The sequence below is a fragment of the Heliconius melpomene genome, chromosome 10 (assembly GCF_056956725.1).
Source record: "Heliconius melpomene rosina isolate 202511_hmr_F chromosome 10, ASM5695672v1, whole genome shotgun sequence".
Taxonomy (NCBI): Eukaryota; Metazoa; Arthropoda; class Insecta; order Lepidoptera; family Nymphalidae; genus Heliconius; species Heliconius melpomene.
In genome coordinates, this window is record NC_140398.1 from 6939408 (window position 1) to 6963540 (window position 24133).

Here is a 24133-nt window from a genome sequence, read left to right on the forward strand (position 1 = left end):
TGTGACAAAGTTCTTGTCTGAAATGTATAGTCACGTTTGTTTTGCATACAAAATAGATATTGTTCATTTAAAAATTGATGAATTAATATTATATATTTATTTGTTACATATAGTTATTTTTACTACAGAGATATTAACAGTATGTTTTGACAAAGCTTGACATTGAATTTTGTTCATTTAGCAATATATTTTTTTTCTACCTGCCTATCCTGTTATAAAAATAAAAAAAAAACAGGCCAGAAGTGCAGGAGAAACCTGCAAAAAACATAAACACAGTCAGCACAATTGAACCCACACAAAGCAATTAAAAAGGATTTCTACTTACTTTCATAAATTTCTATAGAAATAAATATCTTTGAAATACACAGAACTATTATACAAGTACCACTTGCAGGAAATTAAAGTGTGCTAGTATATGAATGAATATCATCTTACTTTGTATTCTGAACACGTATTTTGATTTATATGTTAGTTTGCTTATACTTTTTTAAATAGTTTACGTACTGGAATGTGGTAAATAGAGTGATTTATCACTGGCTCTTCTAATATTATAGCTTCAGAAACATCCACAAGTTACAACTTGAGTAGTGTCAAGAAATTCCGTGCTAAATATTTATTCCAGATTCAAGACACTGTATGGAGATTGGTTTAATTCAACGCTGAATCACTTTTATAGTCCGAAGCATGTTTGTGTTGTTTCATTGTATCCCGCGTATAGCAGGGTAGGCAGAGAGAACATAGAGTTAAAACATTCCGTTTCCTATATTCTGCCCAGTTACTCATGAGAATACTTATGGGAATTATCATAATATTGTAAACGACGGAATCAAAATTTATTAATCTGTAAAAATACTTTATATAAGATCTATGTTTTTTCCCGTATAACAAGTGAGTTTAGGCGGAACTCAAAACCGTGTTTTATTTTTTTGTTAATAAAGTAAGAAAATAAAACATTTGAATATCCCGAATTGGGATCGAACCCACAACCTTCGCCAATACACTACGACGGCCTCGCATAATTATAAAAAAAAACCGCAATATACAAAAACTCTTTGTAAAGTAAAAAAAAACAAAAACCTCTACCATACAAAATTTATTTAATACACTTCACTTACATACATACCATTTATAAGAGACCTTAGCTCTCATACGCGAGCGAGTATCACACAGTTCCACGTAAAGAATTGCATTTTTAATAAACCGCGGCCATTATTGCTATGTGCGGACGGAAAAAAGAAACAATCGGGAACTGAACCTTATATACATGGGTATGTTACTATAGGCTTTAAATATTTCTTTAAATACATGACTATAATATTATTAAGATAAAAGTTTTTGAGGGTGGATGTTGGTTCCACTTTCATGTAATAACTAATGAATGGATATAGATGAAATCTTACAGTAATACAATATGTTATTTATGTATCAAAATAACACCCGATAAAATTATGTAAGCATTTTAGTATATTTTTTTAACAATATTTTCAAGCGGGCGAAGCCTTAAGTATATTTTAGCGTCTTACTGTAAAGGCTATGGTTATGGGTATGAAGGAAAAGTGAAACTTCAAAAACACAGTATCAAAGGTAGTAGACGAAGGTCACGTAAAAAGCGTAAAGATCCCTCGGAGGGCATGTGGACGAGGCGAAAGAGGTATGCAGCGACCGCAGCCTTTGGAGTTTTGTCCTCTCTGGCTACTCCGCTAGGGATATCCGCTAAGTTAATAAAAGATATTTCCAATAGATCACGGGTGAAGCCGTCGCTTAGAGCAAGTCGTTAATCAAAGGCTAGATATTGCACAAATAAAAGAAAGTTTCCAACTTTCCATCCGATATAAGGGTCATAATCAGAAAAAGTGTACATTTTGTGTCTTTTCTTGTCCCGCTACTTTGAATGCGTTTTAAAAATACAATTTTAAAGATAATTTAAATATTTTGCCATTTACGATAAATTTACTTATTAACTTAAAGATTTTTGTAATATTTTAAATGTATTATGGCTATTAATAGTATTTTTTGTTAGTTTTAAAAAACTTTTCAAGATGCTTCCATACAATTTTTCGTGTCCCATTCACCACTTTTCTTTTTAAAAATTGATTTGTTACGAATGTTTATGGTTTTATTTGATTTCAGGTATGTTTATATTACTTTACTTTATGCAAAATATTAAACAAAAGTACTTTTATTGATATATTATTTAATAAATAATATATATGAATTAAGTAAATTTGTCCCAAAATATTGTCTTTTTTGTTACTCAGGGCTAGTAACGTACAATTAAATTATGAATGCAATTATTTTGGATGGTGTTTAATATTAGTTTTTATTGTATCACCATAATTCTAAAAGTCAATGCTGTCGTAGCTACAACAAGTAGTGTTCTCGCAGCAGTTGAGGTGTTCAAATGTTTTAGAGGGAATATGTAAAATTACATCTCAGGGTTATAAACGGCTTTTATTTTGGTAAGTATTCTATAATTTCGTTTTCTTGTTTATGTTATTTGCTTCTTTTTACAAAATCTCAAAAAAGAACTTCAGTGCTTACACATGCAACACGTGGCTTATGAGCAAATATTTAAAAAGGTTAGAATTTCTCAGACTTTATTCTCAATTGCGTTATATTTCGTTACGTAACGAAACTGAGAAAATATGAAGCCTAGTTCATAATTACGTTACCATCGGAAGATATGTATATAAAAAAAAATTGCTGGCATATGAAAAAAATAATTGGTGACTTTTGATAACGTAAAGTAACCAAAAATAATGATTTTTAAGTTTTTTGCCTGTTTGCTTGTTTGTCTAATGTGTTTGTGCACGCTTATCTCAGAAACGGCTTAACCGATTTAGTTAAAAACATTTTTTTATTCTTCCTGAAATTAGTTGTGATTTTGTAATTACTATTTTTTTCTCTGGAGATAGTGAATTAATAAATATGTAGTTTAAGTGGGTGAAGCTTTTATTTAAAAACAAATACGTTCTGTACTAGCGTTGTTAAAGATCTAAACAATAAACATAAAATATTATTAAATATCTATTGATACATATTTTTTTATTTTCAGTAAGCGTCATGGCTCCTATGTCAAATGCTGAAACACATAAAAGATATAGAGAACGTCTTAAAAAGACCAATCCTATTAAATATGAAGATATGCGGAATAAACACTTACAAAGAATTAAACTTAATTCCCGTGATAACGACTCAAATTTTGATATATTTTAAAGTGGATTTAATTTTATCATTAACTTTGTGATCTCTAACTAGAAATAGAAGTTTATTACGTTATGAACTAGCATTATTATATTGTTAATATTGTCACTTTGTTATGTTTTCTTACATTTATAATCTGTTAATTCAACGATTGAATCTTTAAAATTTTAATTTGTGTCTCATTAAATAAAAACAACAGTAGTTTTATTCGTATAATATCCTTACTTTGTTGTGTATAATGCCTTATATCATCAGTTTCGTAACAAACATTATCAGTGTTGTTACTTATCAGTTACGTTACGAATTCGAAAATGTCCACTTTTCTGATTATGACCCATATAAGTTTTAATTAATTTGAGAACTACAATAAGACTAATGGCCAGCTTGAAAGATGAAGACACGGAACATCAATCGTTCGCGAAATTGAAATTAGCGAATTCATTTACTATGGCCAAGTACAATTTCCTTTATTAATATCTTTTTAAAGTTTTTAAAGAATATTTTATATCCGATTTTTCTGATACTTTCAAGTTTTTATGCTCTACTTTTAAGGTTATTATTAATTCACATGTAAATTTAATTAGTTATATTTTTTGTTGTAGCAAATGTCTGTGTTTAATTCCTGTTTTTCCCATAGTAAAGCTTTTTTTTCTTTATTTCATTTTTTTATTTTTAACTTCCTGTATTTGCCTTATATGGAACTTAATATTAAAGTAACGTTTTAACAAAAAAGAAACTTGGGCGGACATTTTGTTTTATTACTTTAGCCATGATATGGAAAAAAACTCTTTCTCACATTTACATTTACAGTCAAATGTTATTGCACTCCGCCATGATGGTCTGTTATTAGAAGTTTTATTCTTTAAAACTATCTATTACATTAATTTAAACATATAAAATCACAAGCTATATAAAAGTGTAAACTTTTAATGAAACTTATAAAAAAAACTTAATTATAGAAAACTAAATTTTCAAAATTAAATTAAAAATTTCAACAGACAACCGATGACTCGCCCGAGCAAGTTTAATTAACAGAAGTTTAACGCTAATGGTCTGAAAGGCATCGCCACCTTAACTTTTTATACCAAACTACTTTATAAATTAACACTTCTAAACAATATCTATTATATAAATAAGTAATTAATTTTGTACAAGAATTTTGCTTTTATTAGCTTTACGCTGTATCCCACAGGGTAGCCAGAGGGGTCCCTTTTTGGCTCTATTTTTGAGACATTGTAAGTGGCGCGACTCAAAGTCAATGATTTTTTTCGTTACCAAAATAAATAAATGAAAATAACACATTTTTCTGAGTTGGAATTGAACCCATAACCGTCGTTTTTACAGTAAGACATTCCTACATATATAAACTAAAACAAGAATAAATAAATAATTTACCTGTAATTTACATAAATAACATTTACATATAAATTTCAGGTATTTTTCATTCATATTTCGGTTATATCTCAGAGGCATAGATCGCAGCATGGATTAGCAACGTATCATGCACGTACGCGAGGAATGGTGCAATGAGTGTCCTTACCAGAACGCGTGGACTTGAAAGCTCTATGTGAGCTAGGGGTGTCACTTTATATTTTTATTTATATAGCAAGCTCAATAAATATTATTGTATTGGAATTATGTACAAATGTTTTAATAATTTAGTTTTTTAGATATTTTACAATAAAACAAAAATTATATGAAGAAAACACATAGGTTAAATATTATTAAATTTTTAATATATTTACTTTCATACGTCACTGCATTGATCTTTTCGCAATCGATTCACGATGAGGGAACTTAGTGTTAATACAGTCCCTTCTCCACTTTCCGCTATATTCTGGAGGCATTGCGTGTTGAGTGGCGAAAGTCATCACCACACTCCACTCCACCACCTTATTACCAGAATGAGGAAATAAAAATACTATTACAATCTGTTGGGCTTACAGTCGAAAGTTTGTGGCACTGCACCAAGACTAGCCTCTTCGTGTTCTTTAACTGGTAGAGAATGCTTTTTAGCGATGTTACCCGCCTTTTCTACATGTATTTTTATTTATGAAAATGTGTGTAATAAAGAATAAATAAATATATTGTTAAAGTGCTAAAATAATTAAAAAAATAAATATTTAAAGAAAAAATATTTGGAAAAAGTTCTCGCCAGCCCTACCCACGGTATGCCTTAAGAGCGACGTGTATTGTTCATCCGGCAAATTGCGGGATACTTTCGGCCGTTTCGTTTTACATACATACGGTAAAACGACCGTAAGGGGGTTTTATTTTTAATAAAACTTCTATGTTTACAAGAGCTTTAAGCTGGGACTTGGGACTCTACAAACACTAAGTTATGGTGGAGATAACGGAGTATTGAAGTTGTTAGATATTGAATTTGTAGAGAAAGAGAGTTTTCGATGAAAAAAAGGAAGAAGTGAAATCTTTGTCAATTTATTTTTAGCATCATACGATCACTCACAAACTTGTGAGACCTATGCCCAAATTTGAGACTATGGCAACACAAAGCGTAAGCGTAAGTAATGTGGTACTCAACGCTCCGCTATGTCTTGTCTGACAAGACAAAGCAAAATGAAAATAGTCCATCTCACCGTGTGGAGAACAAACCATAATCATTAATATATTTTTTATAGCTCCAGACTGTATCCCGCATATACGCAGCAGGGTAAGGAAAGCGTCAGGATATACTGTTCTCCATCAACCGTCCAATTTTGAAGACATGCGTGTTAAGTAGCGGAATTCAACACGGCGCTTTGTCTTCTTACCAGAGCTAGAAAATAAACATATTTTATTCCCCGAGTGGAAATCGAATCCACAACCGTCATATTTATAATCAGACACTGTGTCGCTGCACCACGAAGGTCTCTATTTTTAAATTTATTTAATTTTATAAATATTTTTGTCAAATCATTCCAGCTTCCACATTTATTTATCAACAGACATGTCTCTCTTTTTACAACAAAATATATTCTGTACAACGACTATTACATATATAAATAACCCCAGCCCCCATTAAACTATAGATCTAAGAACTATTCCCCATTATATATATGTATGTATTCATGTATATACATACATATATACGTACAATATGTCCCCGATGCATAACGATCTTCTGTTCATTAGCGAACTCATTAGGATGCCTCGGTCTGACTGTATGGCGGACTATTGATATAGGAATATGTTTTTTTATTAATTTTATTCATGGGGTTAGAATATTATTTTAAAGGAATATATCGAGGATGGATTTTAATGACTTAGTTATATTATAAAAAAAAAATTAAGATAATTTAAATTTTGCTTAATATTTTTGTTCACCTGTCGGTACACTGCACATAGCAGAGAAGACAGAGCCAGCCTGGGAAGTATATCTTAATGAGAATGAACTTAGTGAGAACTCCTCGAGTGAGAATCGAACGAGACTGCACTTGTATGGTCAAATGGAAATTAGTGCCTGAGATAACTTATCCTGTTATTTTTACATGCTTATAGATTTTTTTATGGAATAGACAATGCAAACGAACGTATTTGATTGTATATTACGCGCTGTGTAAAGAAACAAATATCATCAGGTTAAAATAAAATAAAAAATACAACAAAATCATATTTTAAGAAAAAAAAACTCTATGTTGAGTTCCGCATAATGTCTCGAAAATTTATTTATTTTTGAAGTATTTTATATTAGTATATTTATATGAAAGCGCTCGCTACCGTCGTCTAAATCGGTAAGGTATATTAATATTTACGCCTACCCTCTTGTTGACGACATATTTTATTAACACAGTTGAGGCTTGCCTCTCGATGCGCTCTATGTACGTTCCATTGTTTTCTTAGTTATTTGTTAATATTATTATTAAAATCGTGTTTTCTTTTATATATATATATGTTTGTAGTTGACTTTTGTATAAACTGTGTCGTTATTTACTATTTGTGTTCAAACTGTATGTACTTTAAAGTGGAATATACTCAGTGAATATACGCATTGTCAACCGTGAGTAGATTTTTTATTATTTACCATCAACACTACAAGCGAAGCTGTAATTAGTATCTTACTGTCCTAAAAACTGTCATTAAACTGAATCCCTCTGTAGTGAATAACAAAACTGTAATCCTCCTCATTAAAATGACTTAGAGAACATCAAACGTCGCCACAGAGTAAAAAGTGCATCAAAATGACGCATGCAATTATTATAGCTATTGAAGTGCACTTGACCGTAAAGAACTTGAAAATAAGCAGGGAAATAATAATAAGGGAACCTTGTGTTAAGACACTCCGTTTGCCACTTTTTGCTGAATTCTTAAGACATTACGTGTTGAGTGGCGGAATTCAACACCGTGTTTCCTCTACCTAAATAGGGAAATTAAATCAAAATGACATTTTTTCTTCCCGGTAGGAAACGAACCCATAACCGTCGAGCTTACAGTTTTATATAATTCGCTTAGAAGATCCATATATTGTATAAGAAAAGTTTTTCAGAACCGCTGCGCCATAGCGGCCTCAAGTAAAATTTTAATGAAAATAAACAAAGCGTCAGCAAAAAAATATAATATATACATTTAATAACCAACAGTAATTTAATTTTCGCACCTGTAGCTTAATTTTCATTTTACTTTATATTAAAAAGTCTATGAAATTAAATATGGTGGTCCACTCGTAAAGAATATAATTCTACGTAATGGTTTTGAGTTCGTATTTCATTGGAAGAATGCTTATACATATATTAAAAATATGCAAGCAGTAGTTTTCATATGTTGTAATGGCAATGTGACATAATATTTTCGAGAAATTACGTGTTGAACTGTGAAACTTAACACTGCACTGATAGACGAACTATCAGAGTAGGAAAATGTTAAAACACTCTGTTCTCATTAAGATACTTCTGAGAGGGGAACCTCTTTGCTCCAAATACTGGTGGCATCGCGTGTTTGTTGTGAGTTGCGGATCTCAACGCCAGAATGAAATTATTAAATATTTCATCCCCTCAAGTGGGAATCGAACCCACTACCTGTCGCACGCTTGTGCCCCTGCCCAATTACTGCTCCTCACTACTTTTAATAAAGCGTAAACACTAATTAGCTCGCGCCAGCATATTGAACTCGTTTGTCTTAATCTTTGGTTATTGCTACCGTTATGAAACGGTCGGCGGTGTGAAAATGAAAACGTTCTAAACATTCATTTAATAATGTTTCTAACGTTACGTTTCACGCTATTTCATATCTTTCAATTTCATTTTGCAATTTTGTTTCATTTGCATTTATGTATTTATAAGTATTTTTATAGGTGTTTGTTTATTTAAAGAAACTGTGGGCGTGTAAAATATAGGCTCCTTTTTTATGATATAATGGAATATTTTCTTTTTTTCTGGTATCACGGATTCGTGCCGGATTTAGTAGATTTTTTTTTGAATGGACTTTATTGCTGTTGACCTGGATTGGTCTTGACAACGTTACCGGGAGGGGAGGAGCGAGAGTAGCCTGCCCCTGAAGAAAAAATATCGTATGTAAATCGCAACGTATATCTTTAAACGTCTTTACATCAAAATGAAAATATATAAAAAAAACTACATAATATAAAAATTATATAACTATAATATCTTCAATATTCCTTACAAACTCACTTCAAGTCTTCATAGGACATTTAAAGACGACGCGCGATGGCGGCGCCGCAACTGTCAATACCGTTATCTCTTAGGAGAGTCGTAACGAGTTGTATTGAAAACGAAACGTTCTTAGATGCTCCAGGTAAGTTTAATAATGGGTTTTGAAACAAGATTGTTTTATACTTGACTTGGAAAATTATATTCTAGCAGTTTCATCTTATATCCTAGCAGGGTGTGCAAAGTTGATCTAGTGTTAAAAGGAGCAATGGGGTGGTCCCTACGCATTGCCTAAATTCAAAAGTTAAATAAATTTGTTCTGAGTGGATTTGAAACCTACTACCATTACGTGTCCATTAGCTTCACGCTTTATCCCGTATGTAGCAGGGTAGGCAGAGCAAACCTAGTGTGAATACACTCTGTTTTCCACTTTCCCGCATAGTGTGTTGACTGTTGTGTGGAACTCAACGCTGCGCTTCGCCATGTTACCAAAGCGAGGATGTGAAAAAAATATATATACAGTCCCCCGAATGGAAATCGAACCCACAACCATCGGGTTGCGCCACAATGGTATAAAACAGTTTTTGAAGTAAATAAATAAAAAAATTTTTCAAGAAAAATATTTTTAGAAAGATGAAATATAATAAAAATAAAACACTATTTTATAGCTATTTAAAACGAGTTATTGTGAGAGATATGTACTTTGTGAGTCTGCCAACCGTAACTAAGCGACAGGTAAGACCGACAAAACTGTCAAACAAAATAATACTTGCTACGAATATTATTTAAACGGAGACAATTTAAGATGTTATTAGAAGACTGTTGAGAATATTGTACGTTATGAATTGAATAAATATAATATTCCAGATATTATTTTTATATATTTATATGAAATTTTCGTCGTTCCCCACAATTATGTGGAATTTGGAACGTAAAATTGAAAATCTCAATTATTTTCGCTCTGGTAAGAATTTCTCCTTTGAATCCTTTCTTTTTGCTCCTCTACACTCTAACCCCACTAAATGTATTTTTTTTACTTTCACTAAGTCCAGTAGTTTCTATGTCTGTACGTTGGGTGTTAGACACTTTATCATTTTAAAAACAAAATCTTAGTGATCAGTTAAACTCACTACAAAAACATTAATGTCAAATGTCAGCGTTCTACGCCGTAGTTTTGGCTGTACGTTTTCTGTCAGTCACGCAATAACAAAAGATTTTTATATACCTATAGATATATAAATAATATATAACTTATTTCATTAATATATTTGAAATTGTGCATAAAACAATTTACATATGTATATACAAATACGATAAGCTTGTATTTGGATAGAGGTAGGATGTGCTGGCTCGCCACCAAACAGTGGAATAGATTAAAACTAAACAGCCTGTCACTAACACAGAGCATTCCCTTTATTTAAATTCAATTTTAGATTTACCTATGTATGTGTAGTGAAATTTTAATAATAATTAATAGTTTTTTTTTATTACATTTGAAGTGTAGGTTATTATAAAAAAGAAATAATTAGAATCAAATTCTAATTAATTCCTTTTTATAAGAAATATTACGTTTTAAATATGTCTAAAAATATGTGTAAACTGAAAATGAGTGTCTGTACACTAAGTACCCTTTGAAAGGCGTTACTTCTCTACACCTATATATAAAAATTGAAGTGTGTCTGTAATTTGAAAATAATAATAACTTTTTCCTAGTACATATTACTAAAACGCATTTAAATTATTAAAAAAATATATCTTTTTATCTGTATGTTTGTCCGAGTTAATCTCCAAAACAGCTGAATCGATTGTTATGGGAGTACAATTGAAAGATAGAGGGAGTTGTGGAGCAACATATAGTATACGTTTTATCCAAGAATTCTGTCGGAATCGGGATTTACGCAGGAAAAGCTACATTTGTCGTGCGCGTGTACCTACCGCCTACCCTACCTAAGAAATATACCAGTAGATAAGAAATAACATTTTTCTAATACGCGATGAAAAAGAAATAAAACCCTAAAAGAATTAAATTAAGATTTATTGAGTTCATAGCAATATGGAGAATCATACTCAAATAACTAATTAATTTTCCCTAAATACACTTAAATATTACTTAATAATTCGTATAGTACAAGCGGGCGAGGCCGTGCCCAATTTTCAAGACATTACGAGTTGAGGGGCGGACCTCAACGCCGCGCTTTGCCGTGCTACTACAGCGAGAAATGTAAATTATTTATTCACTCGAATGGATATCGAACCCACAACCATCTTGATGTTTATTTATAAGATATAAAATATGCATAGGTAAACGTACAAGAATAATATATATTTAAAAAAGTGTTTCACTATTTCAACGTGAAATGAAAATCCATTCATTCATCACTGTATATTTATGAAACAAAGCTATATAAAAAGTCGCAAGCCGCCACCGCAAAGCATCCCCGAGTCGACGTTTTGCTTTAACCTTCTTGAAAATAAAAACCATTTGAACACTTCACTTGAGAGCAAATCACTTTGTATTATATTTTCTGATTTAAATCATATTTTTTAAGAAGCCGCTCTGGTGCAGGTTCACAACTCACAACATTTGAGTGGTACACGATGGGTGTGAGTTCACTCTTCTCTCAGGGGGATTGTTGAAATTACTTACAAAGCCCTCAAACTCAACACGCAATGCCTCCCTAATTTGGCGGAAAGTGGGGAACGGAGTGTCTTAACACTAGGTTCCCTCTGCCTACCCTGCTGTGTGCGGGATACAGTTTTACACTTATTTTACACTTAGCAAAGAAAATTACTTTTTATAGCAAACGTGACTCTCAAGTAAAAAAAAATTGAATGTAGTGACTTTACACTCTGAATTTTCTCTAGCTATGCTGCAAAAAAATAATTAAAAAATATAAATGAGGTTGGTAGATACAATTATATTTTTTATAAAAAAACTCGGTGCCATGACCCGTATCGTGCTACGAGGTCGCATCTGTCGCAAAGTGCCTTCAATATTGTGATGGGGAACACATGAAACCGCGTATTTTTAAATTAATGAAATTCTCCTTTAAAAAACGCTAGTGCCGTAGAACATAATTTAATTGCAATTCGGATTTTTATTTCTTATTTTGTTTACGAAATACTAATTATATTCCTTTATTTATTTATCGGAACAATTTTTGAACGTAGACGCGGGATCGAAACCCACTCTGGGAAAATATTTTTATTTTCTTTAACTCCACACTGGAGGTAAACAAACCCTGGGAACCTAATGTTAAGACACCTTCCCGTTAAGACATTGATCCTTACTTACCGCAGCAATTTCGAGGCATTGCATGTTGAGTAGTGGAGCTTAACGCCGCACTTTGCCTCGTTACCAGAGAGAAGAAATAAAAATATTTAATACTTAAATTCCAACAAATATTATATGGTAAATATCACTTTATTATATTTATAATAAAGTTTCATATTTCAGATACGAGTATAAAATTTGAGCGTCTGTCAGCTGAAAATTGAATAAAACTCATAAAACGTGCAACAAAACGCCGACACGACCTCTACAAGCTAATATGCGTCGATATGAGGAAGCCAAGCTCATCTTGTGAGCTATATACTCGTAGGCTATACTGAATAAATTGTTTATTATAAATTTATACTAATATTATAAACCATACGAGGTTGTATATTTGATAGTGAACAGTCCATATATACCCAGAACTAAAGAAATTAATCAAGGTATCTCAACAGTTTGGACGTGGGATTTTTTTTTTTCACGATTTTTATCCATACCTGTATTTCGTGTGACGCACACATAAGTGTACGACGTTGCCGCTTTGACAGTTAAGTGTGTGCGTGCCTATGTTATACTTTACAAATTGCGTTTTATTTTAAAACGATAATTTTATTATTTATTTTGTTCGAAAAAATAACTTTTTCATTTTTGGGAATTATTTTTCTTCTGAATTTTATTAGGCTTTTATAGAGTAGTTAAAACTGTGGTTTCATTTAAAGTGGTGCTGACAACTTCACCCTGTATATATCTATATTAGCGGCCCGCCCGCGGCTTTGTCTGCGTGACCTACGTTATTATTAATTTCTGTCTCCATGAGTACCTACGTCCTATAAGTGACGTCCATGCAAAATTTGATTAGTAGTAGTTTGACTAGTATTTGTAGTAACGAAGTTTCATACAAACTTTCCACCCCAAAAATAACCCCTTAGAAGTCGAATATTGCAAATTCCCTTCTTCCCGTCTTAGCGAGCATCTACGTCCTATATATAACTCCTATGCAAATTTTCAGATTCCTAGCACATGTAGTTTCTGAGATTTCGTGATGAGTGAGTGACCTTTCGATTTTATATATCCTATATCTTATAAAACAAAGTCGCTTTTTGTGTCTGTCTGAACTTTCTAACTCTTCTTCTTCTAAACCACCCAACGGATTTGTATGCGGTTTTCACCATTAGGTCGAGTATTTCTCAGGGAAGGTTTATATATAGTTTATTATTTGTACATTTTTATGTAAATTAACATAAATACGATAAATGTGTATAAAGTCCTACCCGCTGAGACACTTTGGCGCATGCGCCGCTTTAATGGTAAATACTACATGAAAAAAATGTACTGGAGTATTGTTCCTCTTAATAAGATCTACAAAAAAGTCCGCGATGGCATATTCGTATCTTTTAAGAATAACGTGTAGTGATCATATTTCTGTCTAAAAATAGTAATTTCAATATATTTTTTATTGTGAGGGATATTTTTCCATAATGGTATTAATCCTTATCCTTTAAAATACTTTATTAATTTTCTACGTTAAACGAAGATAAAATTTGCTTTTTAAACTATTTCGAAATTGCGAATAGTTTTAGAGAAAAACGCATTTAATTATTGACACATCACGCCGTTCACACATCAACTGTATCGAGTCAAGTTTCACTTATCCCTTACTCTCAGCATATAAATAAGTATATTAGTGACGTTGGCCATTTAATGTAGATCAAAATTGTCTTTTCTGTTTTTCATTTTAATAAGTACTTTAGAAGTTGTTACAATATCAAAAAATCCTTGCTGCGAAACGCGCCTCGCGACGTTATGCTTATACAAGCGAGTCCGCCGCGCCCGCCTGCCTTACACGCATCGGTGGTTCAGTGGTAGAATGCCCGCCTGCCACGCGGGCAGCCAGGGTTCAATTCCCGGCCGATGCATTCTATTTAATTTTCGTCACAGGCAGCCACGTAGTGCTTGCTTTTCATCAGGGACAGAATACCCCCTTCAGCATTAACCACAAGCTCGAAAAAAAAAACCCGCCTGCCTTTATAGCAACGAAGATTTAGATGCGTTTGCACGTATTGGATAATTCGAGTTGAATGTATTATTTAATGTCATTTAACTATCTAAAAATAGTAATTTAAATATATTTTAATAAGTACTTGAAAAGATTAGTAGCACAGATTTAAAATTACGGTACCTACTAAAAAATCCTTGCTGTGTAAAACAATTGGAAAATCCTTATTGAAACTACGAAAATGCGGGTTGCATTAGGGTTTAATTAATTTTCACATTATCTTAAGTGCTTTGCAAACATACATTATATGAATAATCCAATAGTAAAAGCGGGCGAAGCCGCAATAGGGTCGCTAGTATAGATATATAACGTTGATAGTTTCGACGTAACTCACTGTAATTGCAGTCTGAGATTCTTTTTTTAGCTTCTCACTGTATCTGGCACATAGAAGAGTAGGTAAAAGAAACCCATTCAAGGCCATCGTGGTGCAGCAGTAATGATTTGTGTGTAAGCGCGATGGTTGTGGATTAGATTCCCACTTGGAGGAACGAACTATTTTCAACAAATTGGGGCATTGATTTCTGCTACTCACCATGCGACTGTAAAATTGAGTGATGCGTAGGATACCCTGCACCCTGATGTATGCAGGATACAGCGTGAAGCTAAAAAAAAATTTGGATTCACGTACATTATCTACAGGTGTTGCGATTTTATAAATACGTGACTAAATTTGCGGGAAATTCCCAAAATTATATCTAAAAAAAAGTTATTGAACAAATCAACCTACCCATTATCAGATGAGATGTACTGTACATAGCACAATCGAACAATAATTATGATAATATCGAGTACAATCTGAAATGCGTAATTAAACGACCAAACACGAATAATCCATATATGCGGTGAGGCACCACGTACCTACTCCGAAAATGTGAAATAGATCGAAATTATAACCTGCTGTTATTATCTCCCTCTAACATTTGCTTGTGGTTGCTTTAGCCTAAATATTGGCTGATTATTGAATTTTTGAATTGAAATTTGAACATTATATAGGTAATGAGGCCGTAGTGGTGCAGTGGTACAAGCGAGTGGCTGTGCGTGTGGAGGAAACAGCGTGAAAAAGAAAAAAATAGGTAAATTAAAAAAACACGACATCAACAACATGAAGACAAACCCTGATGAAGAGACTTCATTTTCAATTAGCCCAATGAATCCGAGACATTGTTTAACGCCGCACATTGTCTTACAGAGCAAGGAAAACAAAATAATGGAAAATCAATTAAATTTAAATTAAAGTTAGATTAAAAAAATATATAAAATCTATTCGCTGTGTTGTAAGTGTCATATAATAAAACCTACATAGGTACATACAAAACACAGATGCTGAAAGCAATTGAATAAGTCACATATAATGACTGACGCCTGTACTCACTACACAAACGAAATTCAACGTAAATTCTGCAAAAATAAGGTTCAAATTCCTACAACAGTTAGCGAGGACAATGTGAAAAAATATAAATTTCAAAGGCTTATTTTATAGAACTATCGAGGTTTCATATTCATGGTATATTACTTGCCGCGGGTTTTAATCTTCGTTGTTTACTTTTTGCCCTTTGTGGTGTATCGACTGTCTATTGTTTTGAATGGAGTCCCATATTCAATATACGTTTAATGGCTGGATGGTGAAATACCTTTGTCTCCTCTTTTTTTCATTTTTAAAATTCTACTATTTGATTGAAAACCCGACGTTTCTGAGTTTGATTTCCAACTGGGGAGAATTGTTTATTTTCCTTCAATCGCCCTGGTAAAAGGTCAAAAGGGGGGGCATTAAACTAACTAACGTTGCTGTTTCCCCTATTTACTCTATATTATCAAAAAAATTATATATTTATCTAAATTGAAATTTTGAATGTTTGTTAAGAGAGAATAGAGGAGAGAAGCACTAAGAAATTTCCCAAAAAGTAATACAGAAATGTTAAAAACAAAATATTCCATTTCACCTTTTAAAGTCCACGTAAATATGCGAATGACGACAATTATATTATATTTATATAAGAATCTTAATATTAACTCTACAACGTCCAGTAGTTACCTACATAACATATTTAATTTCACAATAATATATCTAACGAGGGTTCCCAACAAAACACTTATCCCGCATTCCTTTACATTTGACTGGACGAAATCCTAAATCCTTTTGTGACTGTCACGTTCTTATTATGTAAAGGTGTCTTTGAATTATTCTGCTCTAATAGACTCTATGTTACGTAGAGAAAGGAAATTGAAATTTTTGGTTAATTTATCTTAAAATTGGTGTTTTTTTTAAACGATCTAGTTAGACGACTAGATCGTCATTTATTTACTTGTCGTCGTGTAAGTGGGCAAATTACAGCGTTAATTTCTGTCAATTATGACACAATGTCTTAAAAGTCGAGAGGAAAGTGGGGAACAGTGTTTTAACACAAGGTAAGCTACTCTCTGCCTACTCTTCTATGAGGCTAAAACATAGAAGAGAAACTTAGACAAACATTATTTGCTTCATATAAGATTTTCCCCTATTTTAATGTTTTTTTTTTGTTTCATGTTGTATCCCGCACATATTACCTATATGGAACCTGGGAACCTAGTATTGATACACTCGGTTCCCTCGGTTACAATGAAATACCTTCCACAGTTCCAGTGTAGAGGTATTTATGTACAAAAAGAGCCAATAAAAAAGATCAACCAATAAGCTCGTTTTTATCTCAAAGGGCATTTATTTGCGCACTAAAACGTGAAGGTATGCGGGACAAATGCTTTGTTACGTATAAATCGTTTTATTAAACGTACATATCTGTCGTATGTAGGCGAGTAAGCAAAGAGAACATAGTGTTAAGATACTCTGTTTCTTACTTTCCATCGATTATTGAAAAGATGCATGGCAAGTGGCGGAACTTAACGCTGTATTTTGTTTACTAGAGCGGATATAGGAACATTATTAATTTCTCCGAATAAGTGGTAGTGGCGGAGTGTCTTATCTCTAAGTCCCCTCTGCCTTCTCTCCTATATAAAAAACAATTAATGTAGACCCCAAAATGGATAAATCGTACAAACACAAGCAAATTGAAACTTTGAATTTACAAATAAGAGACTAGTTCCAAAGCTAATGACTATTCAAGAAGTTATCATTTGCTCAAGGCGGGATTAAAGGCACCTATTCCGTTGATTTACCGGCGGTATCTACATAATGTCGTCCGCTCTGTGAATTCTACTTACCAAGCATTATTTTGCAGAGGAAATGGACCTTTTTAAATTATTGTTTGTAAATAATGAAGGTAATCGTGGCGTAGAAGATAGGCTAACAAGACCAATCATCATTGAGAGTGGAAAAGAAAGAATGCGAAATATTCTTCTTATGTTCTTCTTTCTCTTCTACATTAGTAGAAATAAATAAGAATGAGTTCGTAGTGGCGCAGCACCACAGACTCTTACTGTAAACGCGATGGTTTTGGTTCCGATTATCACTTAAAGGAATAAATTACTATCATTTCTTTGGTCTGGTAACAAAAGAAAGCACGGTGTTGAGCTCCGCCACTTATTACAATATCTCAAAAATCAAGCGATACGGGAGAAACGGAGTATTTTTCCACTAGGTTTCTTCTGCCATTCCTGCCATATGCGGGATACAGCGTGAACATACTAAAAAAATAATTTTTAACAAAAAGAAAAACCGACTTCTAACAACTAACTAAAAAGTGAAAAATAATTATACCTACAAAGATTTTATAATTTTGAAGTCGGTGTCAAACTAATGCTACAACACCTTTACTGTAATATCTAATTACTAAGCCTGTTTGTTTTACTTGTCACCGATTTCAAAATTATAAAATCTTTATATAATTATTTTTCACTTTTTAGTTCGTTCTTAGAAGTCGGTTTTTCTTTTTGTTAAAAATTAATTTATTTTATGATTTTTAGTGGTGGGTAGATCTTAAAATGATGCTTCTTGAACGAGTGGCGATGGTGGTGGTAGTGGTTGTCAACGAGTGGTTGTGATTGTTCTATGTAAAACTTCATTTAATTAGCTATTATTTTTGTGCAAAGTTACATTTTGGTATATTGACAAAGAGAACAAACATAAAAGTATTCGGGTGAATTCGGAATCTCCCTTTTTTGAAGTTGGTTGAAAATGAGAACATCCTCTTTTTTGAGATTGGTTGAAAAGAAATGCAACGATCAGGAATCTCACTTCTGACATCAATTTAAAAAGTTTTTGCTTGTAACTATTACAGTATAATTAATTTTTGACCAAAAAAAACAAACTTTCTCAATTTTCTCCGGATTCCATAATCGAAACCTAACCAAACTTTCACCAAATTATCCTTGAAGTGTATCCTTTCAAATAAAAAAAGAATCATCAAAATCGGTTGGCGCGACATTGAGTTATTCGGCTATTAGTCGCGCACATGCATAATGCAAATTTAAGATTTATGTGAATTTCTCATGGATACCATTGTCAGACATGGACCAAAAAAAATGGGACCATTCGGAAAGCTTCACCTTTCAAACAAAAAAAAAATTTCAAAATCGGTTCACCCAGTCAAAAGTTATGAGGTAACAAACATAAAAAAAAAATACAGTCGAATTGATAACCTCCTTTTCTTACAGAAGTCGGTTAAAAAACAGAACAGAATGAATTTATCTTGATTCCTGTGAATAATTTTCTCATCTCTGTATTACGGTCTTCACTGTACACTCTACAGTCGCAGAGTAACACTTTGTTATGCTAACTAGAAGCTCTTTGCATTAAATAATATTAGAGTTCTCAACTATCGACTCTACTTCAACGTTATATAAAATGGAAATAATGGTACGAAATTGAAAATAATAGTTTTACTGATCTGGCAAGATAAAAAGCGGCGATGAGTTACGCAGTTACGTTAGCATGAATGAATTCCTCAAAAGTTTTATTAGGTTTTTTTCTGACATCGCTTCCGTTACGCGTAAAAAAGCGTGAAGCTGCTAGATTTATTTTATATTCTGAAAATTCATATTATTATTTCAATATATTTTCGTGCTTTAATGTTTATAATATAATAAATTTATAGAGAAAGCTAGTAAACGTATAAAATATAAACACATTCGGATTAGAACGACCAATAATAAATACGATGATAGATTTGGTTAGATTCCCACTCGAGGCAGTTAATTAATTTGCATTTTCCTGTTCTGGCAAGACAAAAACAGAAAGATTCTACTACTAGATAACTTTATTTGAAAATCAAAATTATTTTATTTGTCAAATAAAGGAAGTTAAATAACATCCTTTCCTGAACGACGTCTTCCTAGAAGTCATCTACATTTCAAATTCCCGTACCACTAGTGGTTTGAGCGACGAGTAGATAGATCTGTCCGTTCGTAGCCATTTTATTACATAAACATTCAACTTGATTAAAATATATTCTTACAAAAATATTTATTAAAATACCAAATGATATTTGAGTTGTTCTATTTTAATAGGAATAGATATCAAATAAATTGAAGTCATGGCGTCTTTGATGCTTTCACGCTTTTCCCAACATATCAGATTTAGCATACACAAGTTAATATTACATATTAGTTGATTCCAATTTTCGAATTACTGTTAATTGACGGGAATCAACGCCGCGCTTTGTCTACCCCACATAATAAAATATAATATTTCTCCGAATTGAACAGAGAACCCACAACCTATATATTTACAATCAGAATCACGAAGGCCTCGTCATAATAAATGTATACATATTTTTCACGTAAAGCCCGCATTCTAGAGGCAATGCGTGTTGAGAATCATCATCGTGCTTTGCATCGACACCAAAACTAAGAAAAGACTGATGATATGATATTAAATATTTCATTTCTTCAACTGGGAATCGCATCCATTACCTGTCGCGTTTACGATCATACACTTGTGCCCCTGCGCTACAATGGCCTTACAATATATAAAATAATAATAATTCAGTAAACATGACACAAAAACAAAATTGTTACTCAGCCTAGAGTGATACCTCACTCAGTATTAAACTGACCGTTTATTCAATAAAGAGTGTAAATGAGTTTCAAGTCCGCGACACTTTGACTCAGTTATATTTACTGCATCTGCATAACGTCCACTGTGAACTTTTTAATGTCTTTTTTGGATAAATGCTCTTTGTTAGGAATTAACTTAATATTGTAATTTAAATGCTGACTTAAATTTCACGTCGTCGTGATGCAGTGTTAAAGCGTGTTAGGTGTGGATTCGAGGCCCATTCGCGCGGTGAGGTGCTGAGTTTTGTTATACGCAATTATAAGAATTCGTGCGGAAAGCAGGGAACGCAGTGTTTACGCACTAGGTTATCTCTTTCTTTACGCTTTACGCACAATACGGTGGTTCCAGGTTCCATTTCCACTCGCGTGATTTATCTATTCTCATTTTCTCGCTCTAGTTAGATAACAGAATCTCCAGAATTCGGCAGACAGTGTGGAATGGAATGTCTTACCACTAGATACCCTCTACCTACCCTGCTATATTCGGAATAGAGCGTAAAGGTAAAATTTTAATAATCTTAATACAAAGAAATGATTATAAAAAGGCATATTTCCTGATAAAGCCCAAAAAGCACAATAATTGCGTCGCTCTGATTTAGTACAGCTTATCTGCATAATGCCGTCGGGGACGCGACTCAGCGGACTTTAATACCTTCACTTTGTTTTAAGTGTGGCTTCTTGTTTGTTGATTTATTATACTAGTTTACGATTGTGGTTTTGGCTGTATTTTTGAGTTATTTTTGTATATTTTTTTATGGCTTCACGCTGTAACCTGTATGAACTACCTACTTCATTACCTACCATTATTAAGAGTTCCGCCGATTTTCAGAGATATTATGTGTACATTTTTGCAACTCAACGACACGTATTGTCATCTTATCAGAAACTTAAACTTAAACTAAAACTCAAAATCTATTACCCTGATTACTGTAAATCCCGAACAATACGTACAAATCTAAATTAAACATTATATAATTTAGAAACACTTACAGGTCGTGGGTTCAATCTCATAATGCAATTGCTATTGGGCTTTCACTCCCATATTATTAATAATGTCAAAAGCGCAAGTGCCATACAATGGCACTAGACTAATATTAAACACTGTTCAACTCGCAGTGCCATTAACTAAATGACCATCCCTCTAAGCGATTCCATTTTGGTTTGAGTGTGGTACAAACTATGAAATATTTAATGCTAAATACAATAGTCGCCGTGGAAAATCTTAGTTTTTCCCCTTCATGTTGGAATTTTGAGAATTCTTAATGGTCCCCTACGCTCCTTAGTACTATAATATATTTTTAAATTTTGAGCAACTGTACTTAAAACAAACATAAAAAGGAACAAATGAATCAGTTTTTCATATACATAAAATTTCTTACCATATTTCATTTACAAAATTTCTTAGCACGTCATTTATGGAAAGGGGAGACGCTAGATACGAATTCATTATACGATAATAGTATTTATAATTTTTGTTTCTATACAAAAAATATATATATTTAATTACGAATTAACATAAAAACATCTAAATTTAAATAAAATTCTCCATAATCGATCATAAAAATAACCACCTCTCTCTCATCACTTGCTCTACAAAACGCGTATAGAGACAGAAATCGACTGTCGCAGTGTATGTAATTGTCACAGAACGTTTGACCACATAATAATTACTCTACGTAGAGCGGCGACCGCTCTCACGAAACTTTTATACAATTATTTAAACGATATAAAGCCTTAACAGTATTCCCTTTAATTTTAACATGTAAATGACTTTCGTTTGTGAGGCACCTCAATATGATAATGTCAAAAAAGTTTTTTCTTCTTTCTTATACTCGTATTAGTATGTAATTTGTTTCTACAGCAGTTGTATGGAAAAATTAACACGTATATTGTGGGTTCTAATCCGCTTAGTTATAGAATTCATGCAGAACTAGCCATAGATTTTTTTCCAGTGCGCTTTTTAAAAGTATTACAAAATCAATTCCACGTATAAGGAACAAATTAAGCGGGAGTAATTAAAAAAAATAACAAGACCTCGTAAGTTTAACAGACTGACAGACAAACGGGCAGATATGACAGAACAGAACAGACAGATATGACACATGTAGCCGGTTCTATGCCATTTAGTTACGGAACCCTAAAAACACATTTTTTTACGCTGAAGTCTTTTAATAAAAAATTATGGACAGAAACTGGTTGTTTATTATATGTATATATAGAAGAAGTAAGCGTTTCTAATAAGTTGTCATTTTGAAAGGGAAATTGAGGCGAAATTAAATTGGAGTGCTCACGGCCGCGACGCATTTACATAATACGATTGTTTGTTGGGCGACTTGCCACTGAATAGAATATAAGTCACGAATATTCAAGTACATTAAACTTTTTAATGTTATATATATATTTATATTTGTCTATTTTTCATTATAAGGACTAAATGTTTCAAAATTGGGTAGGGAACTGAGTGTCTTAAAGCTTCCCTCTGCCCTACGTGATATGCGTGTAAAAGCGTGAAAGCTATTTGGTTTCTTTAAATATAAAATAATTTATAGAAAGCAATATTAGTCATGTATCGATCACATTAATTGCTTCAAAGTTATTACGTCTCGTGAGCTTTGAGTTCGGTAGTAATTACTAGACGACTAAATGTTCCCTGTGAGATGCAATTATCTATGTACCAAACTAAATTCTGATATCAATTTACATATATTAATTTTAAATTAAAGAAAAAAAGCAGTTTCGTGGCAGTGCCATCAGAATTCGGTAAAAAGTGTGAAATAGAAGTATCTTAATGGGAATGTAGTTTCTTAACGCCAGGTTCCCATCGCTTCGGAAGGCAGTTCTGCTGGAAAGAACCGGCAAGCATGAAGAAACTTAACAGTTGCTCTTTTCAATGTCAATGGTATAATTTAATTATTACATATATTGGCAGCTAGCCTGTATTACATTCAATAGATATTAATTAAATACATATTTATCCTGTAAATATTTTTGAACAGTGTAATAAGCTTTACTTGTTAGTATTGTTTTTACAGATATGGTATACTAGCGACCCTTTTGCGGCTTCGCCCGCTTTAACTACTGGATTATTCATATAATGTATGTTTGTAAAGCACTTAAGATAATGTGAAAATTCATTAAACCCTAATGCAACCCGCATTTTCGTAGTTTCAATAAGGATTTTCCAATTGTTTTACACAGCAAGGATTTTTTAGTAGGTACCGTAATTTTAAATCTGTGCTACTAATCTTTTCAAGGAAGAAATTATAAACAAAAGCCTACCTACTAATAACTACTACAAAAATATGAAACCAAATATATCGCGCTGAAATAATAGATTCAACTCCAATTATCCAATACGTGCAAACGTATCTAAATCTTCGTTGCTATGCCTCTATAGCGGGCGGGTTTTGTTTTTCGAGCTTGTGGTTAATGCTGAAGAGGGTATTCTGTCCCTGATGAAAAGCAAGCACTACGTGGCTGCCTGTGAGGAAAATTAAATAGAATGCATCGGCCGGGAATCGAACCCGGGCCGCCCGCGTGCCAGGCGAGCATTCTACCACTGAACCACCGATGCGTGCAAGGCAGGCGGGCGCGGCGGACGCGCTTGTATTAGCAGAACGTCGTCGAGGCAAGCCGTTTCGCAGCAAGGATTTTTTGATATTGTAACAACTTCTAAAGTACTTATTAAAATGAAAAACAGTAAAGGACAGTTTTGATCTACATTAAATGACCAACGTAACTAATATACTTATTTATGTGCTGAGAGTACGGGATAAGTGAAACATAACTCGATACAGTTGATGTGTAAACGGCGTCATGTGTCAACAATTAAATGCATTTTTCTCTAAAACTATTCGCAATTTCGAAATAGTGTAAAAAGCAAATTTTATCTTCGTTTAACGTAGAAAATTAATAAAGTATTTTAAAGGATAAGGATTAATACCATTATGGAAAAATATCCCTCACAATCCCACAAAATATATTGAAATTATTATTTTTAGACAGAAA

The 24133-nt window shown here is 32.8% G+C and overlaps 1 protein-coding gene and 1 non-coding gene across 2 annotated transcripts in view; both read right to left on the bottom strand.

The window, feature by feature from the left end:
• The window catches only part of LOC146535363 (cell adhesion molecule Dscam2-like), a 138049-nt gene that overhangs the window by 78118 nt on the left and 35798 nt on the right, over positions 1-24133 (bottom strand). The gene's annotated exons all lie outside the window — the stretch shown is intronic.
• Positions 23629-23699, bottom strand: TRNAA-GGC (transfer RNA alanine (anticodon GGC)). The gene has a single exon. It is a non-coding gene; the product is annotated as a tRNA-Ala (tRNA).